Source organism: Hylobates moloch, unplaced genomic scaffold (genome assembly GCF_009828535.3).
Source record: "Hylobates moloch isolate HMO894 unplaced genomic scaffold, HMol_V3 SCAFFOLD_14, whole genome shotgun sequence".
NCBI lineage: Eukaryota > Metazoa > Chordata > Mammalia > Primates > Hylobatidae > Hylobates > Hylobates moloch.
This window is the reverse complement of record NW_026652289.1, coordinates 52,768,560-52,783,803: the sequence shown is the minus strand read 5'-3', so window position 1 is coordinate 52,783,803 and position 15,244 is coordinate 52,768,560. Positions and strand designations below refer to the sequence as shown.

General features: G+C 39.2%; 1 protein-coding gene across 18 annotated transcripts in view; it reads right to left on the bottom strand.

Moving 5' to 3' along the window:
* The window catches only part of NRG4 (neuregulin 4), a 147,840-nt gene that overhangs the window by 37,818 nt on the left and 94,778 nt on the right, over positions 1-15,244 (bottom strand). The gene's annotated exons all lie outside the window — the stretch shown is intronic.

Genomic DNA, 15,244 nt, shown 5'->3' with positions numbered 1-15,244 from the left:
TACTTTTTGTTGTATCTGGTATAGATAATGATCGAAATGCATTTTTCCTTAAAACTGCTAACTGGTTATTCCAACCCCATTTATTAAATAATCAATCCATTACCCACTGTTTAACAGGGCCTCCTTTAACATATGTCAGATTTATATAAATAACAGCATTTATTTCTATTCTTCTTCAATGACCTACACATCTAATCTGGGGCCTCTGCCACACTGCTTCAATACTGTTACTTTATAATATATTTGAATATCTGGTAGTTTTACTCCTTATTACTTTTTTCTATAGAATTTAAAAAATATTCTCCACTGCCAACCAAATATTTTATAGCCAATTACCTGTAGCTCTCTAAAACTATATAACAAAGAGTCATAATATTTGGTATTACCAATCATTCCTTTTTCCTTGTTAATATGTTCAAAGGATTATAAAACACAGAGATTGATATAAATAAACAAGAATGACACTGTTTGGCACCAGATCAATTTCAACATAGTAGCATTTAAAATAAAAAACACTTTAATATTAACTAATATTTATAAAGCAACCCAAAAAGTTATGGAGTCAAGTTGGACAACACTATACTCAGCAATAATTCTGTGTAAAAAAAGTGTATGTGTGTGTAAAACCAGTTTGTTTTAACCAGATTTTGTCAAGAATAAAAAGGTTGATTCTACTAAATTAATTCTCTTCCTTATTCCTTTCCAGTTTAGGTAGGTATTTAGAAATTTTATCTCTGTTTCTTCCACCTTAGACTAATAAGGATACAGGCCTAGAAAATCAACATGTGAATTAACTACTAGCTTTGACAACTAATGTGATAGTCTAATAAAGCAGTATACAAATAAATAAGAGAAAAGAACATCAAGATATAGCACAAAGGATCAGTTTGAGTTAGATGAGCATATTAAAGATGTTTATGAACTTCAAGTCCTCCTCAATGTGAGGCAGTGATGTGATTGGTGATAGCTTCCCAGGGCGGTATCAGTTAAGCAGAGCAGCAGTCTAGATGATCCTAAACTACCATAAAGATAAGATTAAGGGGACGTAGGGAAAGTAAGGATAGGATATCAGTGGCAAATTTAAATGAAAGTAAAAATATTTTGGAGGGCCAGGCACAGCGACTCATGCCTCTACTCCCAGCACTTTGGGAGGCTGAGGAGAGAGGATTACTTGGGGCCAGGAGTTCAAGATCCGTCTGGGCAATACAGCAAGACCTTGTCTTTACAAAAAATTAAAAAATTAGGCCGGGCATGGTGGCTCACATTTGTAATCCCAGCACTTTGGGAGGCCGAGGCGGGCAGATCACGAGGTCAAGAGATTGGGACTATCCTGGCCAACATGGTGAAACCCCATCTCTACTAAAAATACAAAAATTATCTGGGTGTGGTGGGTGCACGCCTGTAGTCACAGCTACTCAGGAGGCTGAGGCAAGAGAATTGCTTGAACCTGGGAGGCGGAGGTTGCAGTGAGCCGAGATCGTGCCACTGCACATCCAGCCTGGCGACAGAGCAAGACTCCATCTCAAAAAAAAAAAAAAAAAAAAAAAAATTAGCCAAGCATGGTCGTACCCATAGTCCCAGCTACTCTGGAGGCTGAGGTGGGAGATCGCTTAAACCTAGGAGTTTGAGGTTGCAGTGAGCTATGATCATGCCACTGCAGTCCAGCCTAGGTGACAGAGCAAGACCCTGTCTCAAAAAAAATATACACATATATATATATTATATATAAACAAATAAAAAATATATATGGTGGGAACACAATTTATAAATTTTAAATAGAAATTACCAATTTTTCCATAGTTTAAGTCAGTTAAATAAGCTAAGGAGAAAAAGATTAGATGAAAATAATTTATTTCTTTCTCTTCCAGCTCCAATTCCTGCTTCCCAAAGGGGAAATGGAATAAACACACATACACACACACACACGCACCAATAGAAAGTTGACATAGAGACCACCAACACAATCTATCCATGTGCCATCACAAAATAAACACAGAAGGAAAGGGGCAGCATTCCACACAGTAAAAGAAACTGGGTGCTAAACAGTTTTCAAAAGTATCTTTAAAATAACAAAAATAAAATAAAACCCTTCCATAATTCCTCTTTTTTAAAAATAGAATTAAGTAGGTAACAATTATTTGGACTGCTAAAGGTTTTTTAGGAAAAATTTTAGCTGTGAGAGCAATTCCTGTCATACTTTTAAAATAACTCTCAAGTTTTAAATAATGTTAAAGATGGGGTTCAGTTTCCATTCTAGAAAAAATAACCAGAACCATAGATAAGTAATCCTGAAATGAGACAGTATAATTATTTTTGATAAGGAAGATCTCTTTTAAAAGCTATAAACTCATTGCTCAGATTTCTTAAGGCTGTTTGAGTTTAAGCAAGATTGAAATTCAGGCCGGGCACAGTGGCTCATGCCTGTAATCCCAGCACTTTGGGAGGCTGAGGCAGGAGGATGGCTTGAGCCCAGGAGTTTGAGACCAGCCTGGGCAACATGGTAGAGACCCCGTCTCTACAAGAAATAACAAAAATTAGCTGGCTGGTGGCCCACGCCTGTAGTCACAACTACTCAGGAGGCTGAGGTGGGAGATCACTTGAGCCCAGGTCAAGGCTATAGTGAGCCATGATTGCACCACTGCACTCCAGCTGGAGCAACAGAGTGAGAGGCTATTCCAAATAAAAAAAAGGAAAAAAAGAGGCCAGGCGCAGTGCCTCCCGCCTGTAATCCCAGCACTTTGGGAGGCCGAGGTGGGTGGATCATGAGGTCAGGAGATCGAGACCATCCTGGCTAACATGGTGAAACTCCGTCTTTACTAAAAATACAAAAAAATTAGCTGGGTGTGGTGGCGGGCGCCTGTAGTCCCAGCTATTTATTTGCAGGCTGAGGCAGGAGAATGGCGTGAACCTGGGAGGCGGAGCTTGCAGTGAGCCGAGATCGAGCCACTGCACTCCAGCCTGGGAGACAGGGTGAGACTCTGGCTCAAAAAACAAAAAACAAAAAACCAAAAAAAAAATTTCAAAGAAAAAAAGATAAGCCAGCTTATATGACCATAAATGTTTTAACTGGACAATAAATACTTGGAGTTGGAAGGAGTCAAGGGAATGGTGTAAATACAAGTTTGTAATCAGATCAGGGTTTATGCAAATAGAAAAAGGCATACAAAGTAAACCAAGCAACACTGGGCTGTTCTATTATCTTATAGCTGGGATAAAGCAATCACATGCTCTTGTGGGAAAGTAAAAACCTGATGGTAATTTTAAGCAAATTCAAAGGATAAACAATCTTATCATTGTTAGGTCAAACCAGAACCTAGGGAAAGGCAAAGACAAATTTAAATATTACATTACTATCCAGGAAGTAGGATTGGCTAACCTAAAAATGAATTTTAAAATTTCAGATATTTACAAACAAAAAAGTAAACACTGCCTACCAATGACTGTGTACAAGGATTCTACTTTTAAAGCTCTAGCTCATTTATGAAAATGTTATGACTTCAGTGATGACACAATTATCAAATTTCAGGCAAACAGAATTAATCGACTCCTTCAAAAGTAAGGGTGGATTAAGTGGATATAGACAACTGGTAGTACTAGCACAGCATTTATACAAAACACAAAGAGGTCATGTTGCACCAGCATTTACCCAGAACTACGTAGCTCTCAGTCTTTATGTAAGTAACTCTCTTGCTAAATTACTTCTGGACCTTACTTCTGCACAGACTGCCAAGTAGCAAACAGTTGTGCCATCTAATGAGGTGAATACTAAGCAATAAGGGATCACCCATGTTTTCCTGGAATTGAAGATGGATGCTGGAACAGGTACAAATACTCCAGTAGGTGAGAAATTCCGAAATTCAGAATCTAAGTTATACAAATTGGTTTTGTGGCTGAATACCACCAATTATCTGCTCCCAAACACAAAAGCTACGTTTAGTACATTGACATGAAATACATTCATTCGATTCTGTGGCATTCAAGGAAGTTGTTACAACATAGGAGACCTTTCACATGAATAAAATAACTCAGTTTTTAGTCATGTAAACAAAGAGAGCACCATTTAGCTTCAGGAAAGATGACTGGACTGGGAACTGGAAACAACTGGTTTCTTCATCCTATTTCCATGCTTGTTGGCTATGTGATCTCGGGCAAGTCACATAAGACTGTGACATCAAAATAACATCACGTGCTTTAACTACACAGGGCTATCGTCAGAATCAAGTAAGAATGTCTAGAGTGCTTTGAACACTGAAACACACTATACAAGTGTGTTTACAAGGAATAAAATACCTGAGAAAACTTATAACTAGAAAAGGTTAAGAGCATGGTGATCAATAAATGTGCTATCATTATTTCTCAGAAAAAAAAATCCATGTTTACAATATTATAAAAGACTTTGCTAACCAAAGGGAGATGCAATGTCAGTGCCACTTCACTTGGGCTGGTCTATCCTGGAAAGAGAAAGTCTAATACTGGCATACGTCAAATCTGGCTTCCACCTGATACTCTGTGTCAATCAAAGTTCAATTTGCAACTCATGAAAAATGGAAAAAACAAATCAAAAACAAAACTATTAGAAGTGTTCAAGAAAACAACATGGGCTTGGATCCCTTTAATAAGTCAGCTGGGTGCGGTGGCTCACACCTGTAATTCCAGCAATGTGGGAGGCCAAGGTGGGCAGATCACAAGGTCAGGAGTTTAAGACCAGCCTGGCCAAGATGGTGAAACCCCATCTCTACTAAAAATACAAAAATTAGCCAGGCGTGGTAGTAGGCGCCTGTAATCTCAGCTACTTGGGAGGCTGAGGCAGGGAACTGCTTGAATCCGGGAGGCGGAAGTTGCAGTGAGCTGAGATCACGCCACTGCACTTCAGCCTGGCGACAGAGCAAGACTCCGTCTCAAAAAAAAAAAAAAAAGTCCACAGCCATATAACAACACACAAATGTAGCCAAAATCCTATGAAACCCCTACTAGATTTTTATAGGCCAAGAAACAGTGAGAGAAGACTAGCTTGTGACCTTTGCATCTTTTATTAGTTAGTGCTATAAATGTAACTTCATTAAAGCCTTTATTAGATTCTTAATAATACTGTAGAGATATTTAGCTAATATTCAATCTCAAAATTTTTGTTGTTTAACATCACATTTGTATGACATTAGCACCATTAAAAACTGATAATTATTAGTACATCAAATGTATTAGTAAATTTAAGTCCAGTTACGAAGCAAAATCTTAGATTCTTCTTTTTTTTTTTTTTTGAGATGGAGTCTCGCTTTTGTCGCTCAGGCTGGAGTGGAATGGTGTGATCTCAGCTCACTGCAACCTCTGCCTTCTGAGTTCAAGAGATTTTCCTGCTTCAGCCTCCTGAATAGCTGGGTCCACAGGCGTGCACCACCGCACCCAGCTAATTTTTGTATTTTTAGTAGAGACGGGGTTTCACCATGTTGGCCAGGTGGGTCTCGAACTCCTGACCTTAAGTGATCTGCCCGCCTCAGCGTCCCAAAGTGCTGGGATTACAGGTGTGAGCCACCGCGCCTGGCCGCAAAATCTGATTCTTTTAAGATTGACTGTTACCCAGATAACTTATATGCTGAAATGAACTACACTGTATCTAAATGAACTACATGTTGGGTATAAATAAGTCTTCATAGAGAATAATCTATATTTGTCACTAGGAAGGATATTGTTTATAATTTCATTGTGAAGGACTATAATTTCTTAGCTTAAGTAAATCACTGAAAATTTGAAACATTTTATTTACTAAAACTAGCTAAGGCACAGTGAATGAAGAACCATGTCGAACAAATGGTGAGAGTAAGCAACAGTAGTGTAAAAACATGACCCTCATTACTGAGTGTGTGCATTCGCCAGTCTTTTCCAATGGAGACTTTTTGGGAAAAATACCCATAGAATGCTGGTTGGGTCATGAGAGTACTGAGACAAAACTTTATAATTTGTTGATTTTCTTAATGTTGTCTTTTTTCTCCATATTAACAAAATATATGATTCAAGTCTTTACTCTCCTTACTTTGCTGGCCTCAAAAAATGATCAGGGAGGAAATCTAAAACTGATCTGAAAAATAAAGTGTAAGCCTGGGTGCAGTGGCTCACGCCTGTAATCCCAGCACTTTGGGAGGCTGAGGTGGGCGGATCACGTGAGGTCAGGAGTTCGAGACCATCCTGGCCAACATGGTGAAACCCTGTCTCTACTAAAAATACAAAAATTAGCTGGGCATGGTGGTGGGTGCCTGTAATTCCAGCTACTCAGGAGGCTGAGGCAGGAGAATCCTTTGAACCCGGGAGGCAGAGGTTGCAGTGAGCCAAGACTGTGCCACTGCACTCCAGCCTTGGCGACAGAGTGAAACTCCATCAAAAAAAAAAAAAAAAAGTCTAGTGCTGGGTGCAGTGGCATGCAGCCGAGCGCATAATCTCAGTTACTTGGGAGGCTGAGGTGGGTAGATGGCTTGAGGCCAGGAGTTTGAGACCAGCCTGGGCAACTTAGCAAGACCCCTATCTCAAAGCAAACAAAAATAAGTAAATAAAAAGTCTATTATATTAAAAAATCAGAAGAAAAAGTAAAACTACAAACAAAAAGTACATATGTTTTTCTTAGTTTATCATTTTATGATACATATAGACTCGTATATACAAAGTATCTATACATAGAAATTGCTATGTGTCAATTTTTCCTTTAAGTAACAATTTCAATAAATATACAATTATGTTTAAATATTATAAATAATATGTTAATGGACCTTTCCATTGTAGAAGTGTTTCACTGTTCATGTTTTGGTAAAACTTCAAGGGTTCAAGACCATAAACCAGGAACAGCTGGAAAGACTTACACTCTTAAATCACCAGACACTCAATTAAACCACAGTTCTCAACGGACAGTATTCATGCTGGCATCTTACCTTCCCAGGCTTCAGGTCTCAACAACCTTCTAATGCAGGGAAAATCTCATGCCCCAACTTGGAATAAGACAAAGAGAAGCCAGCATCAGTTCACTTCCTGACAAAAGAAGTTAAGTATTAGAGCTGGGCAAAAGTCACAGTTGTTACTCTGCATGGTATTCCTACGTAGAAAATGAACTCTTACTGATGACATAATGGAGTATTTGCTAGCTGCCTTCCAGAGAAAATAATGGATGATAAAGACAGTAATCAAAAAGATAACCAAAATCTGGAAGCAAATGCATAATTTGGTATAGCTTCAGTATGCAGCAATAAGAAGAAAATGAAAAAAACTTCAGAGTTGCCTTTCATTAGCCTTCAGCTTCTTTGAACAGTAAACCTGAGTTAGTTCTGACTTTAACTCAGCTAACCTGAGTTAGTTCTGAAAGGTAGTTTCTACTCTTGGATATGTGACACAAATCAGTAAGACAAACTCAGGTAAAGAGAAGTAGACCTAAGAGAGCAGGTAAGTATGTTCCCATAGTTTCATCACCATATCCTGCCATGTGTGCTTATTGTAAGCAGTGGTCTGGCAAAATGTGAGGGTTAAATAAAATTTATACTCTTTTTAAGTTTGGTTCTAAGCATGGTGAGGTCAAGAAAGATGTATCAGTTGTTACTGCCGAAAACACTAATGAAGAATCTTTATCAGAAGTAAGGTTACTAAAATAAAAAGTGTTAACAAAATATATAGCTAAACAGAGGAGTTGTTTTATGCATTTTAAACTGTTCTTTTATTATAAGCTTCAAGGCTGCTATTCCCATTCTTAAGGTGTTTCTAAAGATCAATCTAATTCTTGATGTTTAAAAGCATATGGTATGGTGCCAAAAGTCAAAGTAGAGAGGACTTTGTTTTAATTAATACCGCAGAGGCATTCTGAACTTTTTTCTTTGAGCTACAACCTTCTACTAAATTTACAGATGAAAAGACAGAAGTCTTATCTAATAAGAGTGCCAAGAGCCGGTCTACCTTAACCATCTGATCTTAAGAAAGCCTTAAAAATTTCTAGGGTTAATAAAACAATTCATAAAATCCTGACAACTCCTTTTGAAAACTGAGTTTAGTAAAACACATAGCGAGGTCCAGCAAAATTGCTGAGAGACCAAAATACAATTGAGACAACACGTCCAATGAAGAAGCACAATAAATGTTGGTTTTCAAATTATAAGTGAAACTCAACCTTTATCATTTTACTTTCATATAACTAGCTTTTCATATACTATATGTTTATACTCCTAAACTGCTTCTCTTAAATAGATTTCAGTCTTTATCACCTGACAAATGATAATTCCACCTATCAAAGACTGGGGCTGCTACTGTTGTGGACAGGGGACAGAGCTGGGCCTCGGCCCAGGCAGCAGGTACCGTCCCAGGTCTGAGCCTGTGGCTCTGTGGGCAGGTACTGGTTGGGAATGACCCTCAGGGAGGGCCCTGGTGAAACCAGACCTTACCAGGTCACTCTGGATAATTATTCCAATGGTAATTCTTTGCCAAGTTAAACCTCCTCCCATCAGAGTCCCACCTCCACACTGTGCAATGTTTGGCTTTGAAGTGATCCTCTGGATGGGTCACAAGATGCATGGAGGAAAGTGAGACAGCAAGAAAAGGCCTCACCTAGCTAAGGATGCAGGGATAGGTGAAGACAAACCCCTTGCCCCCATGCTTGCTCCAAGAATCTCGTAAGTTCCAGCTGAAATGTTGAAAGATTAGGGCCTGGCTGACCTTGTGTCTAAGTTGGCCAGGAAGTCAAGGATTGCTTCCTGGATTGTTCTCTAGAGAAAGACTGAAGCAGACAGCAGAAAAAGATGACCAGGTGTCCTGTCAAATGCACTGTTCTGGGTTATCTGATTCTATAAGTGCCTGCGATTTTCACTGTCTTCGAGCTATTTTACAACTCTCTAAATTGTAGAAAACTTATGGTAATGCAAATGAATTTTGTCCAGTATAATACAACAGATTGCCCTGTGGATACCGACTAGTTTCATACCTATTTGTAAATTCATTCCAACATGTTTGATTACCTGTACATATGTGTGTGGTTTGAATTCTCCTTTAAGCCAGTTGTGACATCTATTGGTTCCCTTATTAATCAGTTCCTTATTAATTGTAAGAACAATAAGGGTTCTGGTTTTTACAGTTTGACCATCTCATGATCTCTGTAGAAGGTGATATAGATCTATCCCTATTGGGTGAGAGATGACAGAGAATCTCGTTATACTTAAAAAAAAATTTGTCTATTTTCTTTAAGCTCAAATCAATTAAATATGTTATGCCCACTGGGAAGGAGAACACCTCTTTGATTTTGGACCAGAGAGATTTTGTGTTTCTGTGTATACTCTTGACTTGTGCCAAACTTGTAGGCATAAAGCTGTAAGCTCTGTCTCTATGTGTCCAAAATTCAGAAAGGCCTTTCCCTCTCATTATGTGAGATATAATATCCTATCTACAGAGGATATTATTACAGTATAATGTCTCTTAAATTCAAGGAGCTCTGTTCTTACTGACTTATAGAGATAAATAAGTTCTTATGTAATTTGAATATTCTTAAAATTCCCAGAAAAAGGAAATTGGACTTCTAGTGCTTTAAATGTGCTAAACTCAAATTCTTCTCACCAAAACTAAGAAACATTTAAAAAAATCTAAGTTCATAGAGTAAAATTGTGAACAGTGCCACAATAAACATACGTGTGCATGTGTCTTTATAGTAGAATGATTTACATATATACCCAGTAATGGGATTGCTGGGTCAAATGGTATTTCTAGTTCTAGATTCTTGAGGAATCCCCACACTGTCTTCCACAATGGTTGAACTAATTTACACTCCCAATAGTGTCAAAGCATTCCTATGTCTCCATATCTTCTCCAGCATCTGTTGTTTCCTGACTTTTTAATGACTGTCATTCTAAATGGCGTGAGATGGTATCTCATTGTGGTTTTGATTTGCATTTCTCTAATGACCAGTGATGATGAGCCTTTTTTTATATACTTGTTGGCCACATAAATGTCTTCTTTTGAGAAGTGTCTGTTCATATCCTTCACCCACTTTTTGATGGAGTTGTTGGTTTTTTTCTTGTTAATGTGTTTAAGTTCCTTATAGATTCTGGATATTAGCCCTTTGCCAGATGGATAGACTGCAAAAATTTTCTCCCATTCTGTAGGTTGCCTGTTCACTCTGATGATAGTTTCTTTTGCTGTGCAGAAGCTCTTTAGTTTAATTAGATCCCATTTGTCAATTTTGGCTTTTGTTGCTATTGCTTTTGGTGTTTTAGTCACAAAGTCTTTGCCCATGCTTACATCCTGAATGGTATTGCCTAGGTTTTCTTCTAGGGTTTTTATGGTTTTAGGTCTTACATTTAAGTCTTTAATCCATCTTGAGTTAATTTTTGTATAAGGTGTAAGGAAAGGAGTCCAGTTTCAGTTTTCTGCATATGGCCATCCAGTTTTCCTAACACCATTTATGAAGTGGAGAATGCTTTCCCCATTGCTTGTTTTTTGTCAGGTTTGCCAAAGATCAGATGGTTGTAGAGGTGTGGTGTAATTTCTGAGGCCTCTGTTCTGTTCCATTGGTCTATATATCTGTTTTGGTACCAGTACCATGCTGTTTTGGTTACTGTAGCCTTGTAGTATAGTTTGAAGTCAGGTAGTGTGATGCCCTCAGCTTTGTTCTTCTTGTCCAGGACTGTCTTGTCTATACAGGCTCTTTTTTGGTTCCATATGAAATTTAAAGTAGGTTTTTCTAATTCTGTGAAGAAAGTCAATGGTAGCTTGATAGGGATAGCACTGAATCTCTAAATTACTTTGGGCAGTATGGCCATTTTCAAGATATTGATTCTTCCTATCCATGAGCATGGAATGTTCTTCCATTTGTTTGTGTCCTCTCTTATTTCCTTGAGCAGTGGTTTGTAGTTTTCTTTGAAGAGATCCTTCACATCCCTTGTCCTTGTAAGTCATATTCCTAGGTATTTTATTCTCTTAGTAGCAATTGTGAATGGGAGTTCACTCATGATTTGGCTCTCTGTTTGTCTGTTATTGGTGTATAGGAATGCTTGTGATTTTTGCACACTGATTTTGTATCCTGAGACGTTGCTGAAGTTGCTTTTCAGCTTAAGGAGATTTTGGGCTGAGACGACAGGGTTTTCTAAATATACAATCATGTCATCTGCAAACAGAGACAATTTGACTTCCTCTCTTCCTATTTGAATACCCTTTATTTCTTTCTCTTGCCTGATTGCCCTGGCCAGAACTTACAATACTATGTTGAGTAGGAGTAGTGAAAGAGGGCATCCTTGTCTTGTGCCGGTTTTCAAAGGGAATGCTTCCAGCTTTTGCCCATCCACTATGATATTGGTTGTGGGTTTGTCATAAATAGCTCTTACTATTTTGAGATACGTTCAATCAACACCTAGTTTATTGAGAGTTTTTAGCATGAAGGGGTGTTGAATTTTATTGAAGGCCTTTTCTGCATCTATTGAGAGAATCATGTGGTTTTTGTCATTGGTTCTGTTTATGTGATGGATTACGTGTATTGGTTTGCATATGTTAAACCAGCCTTGCATCCCAGGGATGGAGCTGACTTGATCATGGTGGATAAGCTTTTTGATGTGCTGCTGGATTCAGTTTGCTAGTAGTTTATTGAGGATTTTCATATCGATGTTCATCAGGGATACTGGCCTGAAATTTTCTTTTTTTGTTGTCTCTCTGCCAGGTTTTGGTATCAGGATGATGCTGGCCTCAAAAAATGAGTTAGGGAGGAGTCCCTCTTTTTCTATTGTTTGAAATAGTTTCAGAAGGAATGGTACCAGGTCCTCTTGGTACCTCTGGTAGAATTCAGCTGTGAATTCATCTGGTCCTGGGCTTTTTTTGGTGGGTAGGCTATTAATTACTGCCTCAATTTCAGAACTTGTTATTGGTCTATTCAGGGATTCAACTTCTTCCTGGTTTAGTCTTAGAAGGGGGTATGTGTTCAGGAATTTATCCATTTCTTCTAGATGTTCTAGTTCATTTGTGTAGAGGTGTTTATGGTATTCTCTGATGGTAATTTGTATTTCTGTGGGATCAGTGGTGATATTCCCTTTATCATTTTTATTGTGTCTATTTGATTCTTCTTTTATTCTTTATTAGTCTGGCTAGCAGTCTAGCTATTTTGTTAATCTTTTCAAAAAACCAGCTCCTGGATTCATTGAGTTTTTGAAGGATTTTTCGTGTCTCTCTTTCCGTTCTGCTCTGATCTTAGTTATTTCTTGTCTTCGGCTAGCTTTTGAATGTGTTTGCTCTTGCTTCCTAGTTCTTTTAATTGTGATGTTAGGGTGTTGATTTTAGATCTTTCCTGCTTTCTCCTGTGTGCATTTAGTGCTATAAATTTCCCTCTAAACACTGCTTTAGCTGTGTCCCAGAGATTCTGGTATGTTGTGTCTTTGTTCTCATTGGTTTCAAATAACTTCTTTATTTCTGCCTTATTTTGTTATCTACCCAGTAGTCATTCAGGATTAGATTGTTCAGTTTCCATGTAGTTGTGTGGCTTTGAGTGAGTTTCTTAATCCTGAGTTCTAATTTGGTTGCACTGTGGTCTGAGAGACTGTTTGTTATGATTTCCATCCTTTTGCATTTGCTGAGGAGTGTTTTACTTCCAATTATGTAGTCAATTTTAGAATAAGTGTGGTGTGGTGCTGAGAAGAATGTATATTCTTCTGATTTGGGATGAAGAGTTCTGTAGATGTCTATTAGGTCTGCTTGGTCCAGAGCTTAGTTCAAGTCCTGAATATCCTTGTTAATTTTCTGTCTCATTGATCTAATATTAACAGTGGGGTGTTAAAGCCTCCCATTATTATTGTGTGGGAGTCTAAGTCTTTTTTGTATGTCTCTAAGAACTTGCTTTATGAATCTGAGTGCTCTTTTATTGGGTGCATACATATTTAGGATAGTTAGCTCTTCTTGTTGCATTAATCCCTTTACCATTATGTAATATCCTTCTTTGTCTCTTTTGATCTTTGTTGGTTTAAAGTCTGTTTTATCAGAGACTAAGATTGTAACCCCTTCCTTTTTTTTCTTTCCATTTGCTTGGTAAATATTCCTACATCCCTTTATTTTGAGCCTATGTGTGTCTTTGCATGTGAGATGGGTCTCATGAATACAGCACACCAATGAGTCCTGACTCTATCCAATTTGCCAGTCTGTGTCTTTTAACTGGGGCATTTAGCCCATTTACATTTAAGGTCATATTGTTATGTGTGAATTTGATCCTGTCATTATGCTGTTAGCTGGTTATTTTGCCTGTTAATTGATGCAGTTTCTTCATAGTGTCAATGGTCTTTATAATCTGGTATGTTTTTGCAGTGGCTGGTACTGGTTTTTCCTTTCCATGTTTAGTGCTTCCTTCAGGAACTCTTGTAAGGCAGGCCTGCTGGTGACAAAATCTCTCAGCATTTGCTTGTCTGTAAAGGATTTTATTTCTCCTTTGCTTATGAAGCTTAGTTTGGCTAGATATGAAATTTTGGGTTGAAAATTCTTTTCTTTAAGAATGTTGAATATCGGCCCCCACTCTCTTCTGGCTTGTAGAGTTTCTGCAGAGAGATCCGCTGTTAGTCTGATGAGCTTCCCTTTGTGGATAGGTAACCTGACCTTTCTCTCTGGCTGCCCTTGACATTCTTTCCTTCATTTCAACCTTGGTGAATCTGACAATTATGTGTCTTGAGGTTGCTCTTCTTGAGGAGTATCTTTGTGGTGTTCTCTGTATTTCCTGAATTTGAATGTTGGCCTGTCTTGCTAGGTTGGGGAAGTTCTCCTGGATAATATCCTGAAGAGTGTTTTCCAATTTGGTTCCATTCTCCCTGTCACTTTCAGATACACCAATCAAACATAGGTCTGGTCTTTTCACATAGTCCCATATTTCATTCCTTTTCATTTTTTTCTCTAATCTTGTCTTCATGCTTTATTTCATCAATTGATCTTCAATATCTGATATCCTTTCTTCCACTTGATCAATTCAGCTATTGATACTTGTGTATGCTTTATGAAGTTCTCGTGCTATGTTTTTCAGCTCCATCAGGTCACTTATGTTCTTCTCTACACTGGTTCTTTTAGTTAGCAATTCCTCTAACCTTTTTTCAAGGTTCTTAGCTTCCTCCTATTGGGTTAGAACATGTTCATTTAGCTTGAAGGAGTTTGTTATTACCCACCTTCTGAAGCCTGCCTCTGTCAATTTGTCAAACTCATTCTCCATCCAGTTTTGTTCCCTTGCTGGCGGGGAGTTGTGATCCTTTGAAGGAGAAGAGGTGTTCTGGTTTTTGGAATTTTCAGCCTTTTTGCACTGGTTTTTCCTCATCTTCGTGGATTTTTCTACGTTTGGTCTTCGATGCTGGTGACCTTTGGCTGGGGTTTTTTTGTGGACACCCTTTTTGTTGATGCTATTCCTTTCTGTTAGTTTTCCGTCTAGCAGTCAGGCTCCTCTGCTGCAGGTCTGCTGGAGGTCCACTCCAGACCCTGTTTGCCTGGGTATTGCCAGCAGAGGCTCCAGAACAGCAAAGATTGCTGCCTGTTCCTTCTCTGGAAGCTTCATCCTAGAGGGGTACCCGCCAGATGCCAGCCAGAGCTCTCCTGTATGTCTGTTGACCCCTGCTGGGAGGTGTCTCCCAGTCAGGAGGCATGGGGGTCAGGGACCCACTTGAGGAGGCAGTCTGTCCCTTAACAGAGCTCAAGCGCTGTGCTGGGAGATCTGCTGCTCTCTTCAGAACCACCAGGCAGGAATGTTTAAGTCTGTTGAAGCTGTGCCCACAGCCGCCCCTTCCCGCAGGTGCTCTGTCCCAGGCAGATGGGAATTTTATCTGTAAGTCCCTGACTGGGGCTGCTGCCTTTCTTTCAGAGAAGCCCTGCCCAGAGAGGAGGAATCTAGAGAGGCAGTCTGGGTACAGCCACTTTGTGGTGCTGTGGTGGGCTCTGCCCTGTCCAAACTTCCCAGCAGTTTTGTTTACACCATGAGGGGAAAACTGCCTACTCAAGCCTCCAGATTCCCCTCCCCCGGCCAAGCTCCAGCATCCCAGGTCGACTTCAGACTGCTGTGCTGGCAGCAAGAATTTCAAGCCAGTGGATCTTAGCTTGCTGGCCTCCATGGGGGTGGGATCTACTGAACTAGACCACTTGGCTCCCTAGCTTCAGCCCCCTTTCCAGGGGAGTGAACGGTTCTGTCTCACTGGTGTTCCAGGCGCCACTGGGGTATGAAAAACTCCTGCAGCTAGCTCCGTGTCTGCCAAATGACCACCCAGTTTTGTGCTTGAAATCCAGGGCCCTGGTGGTG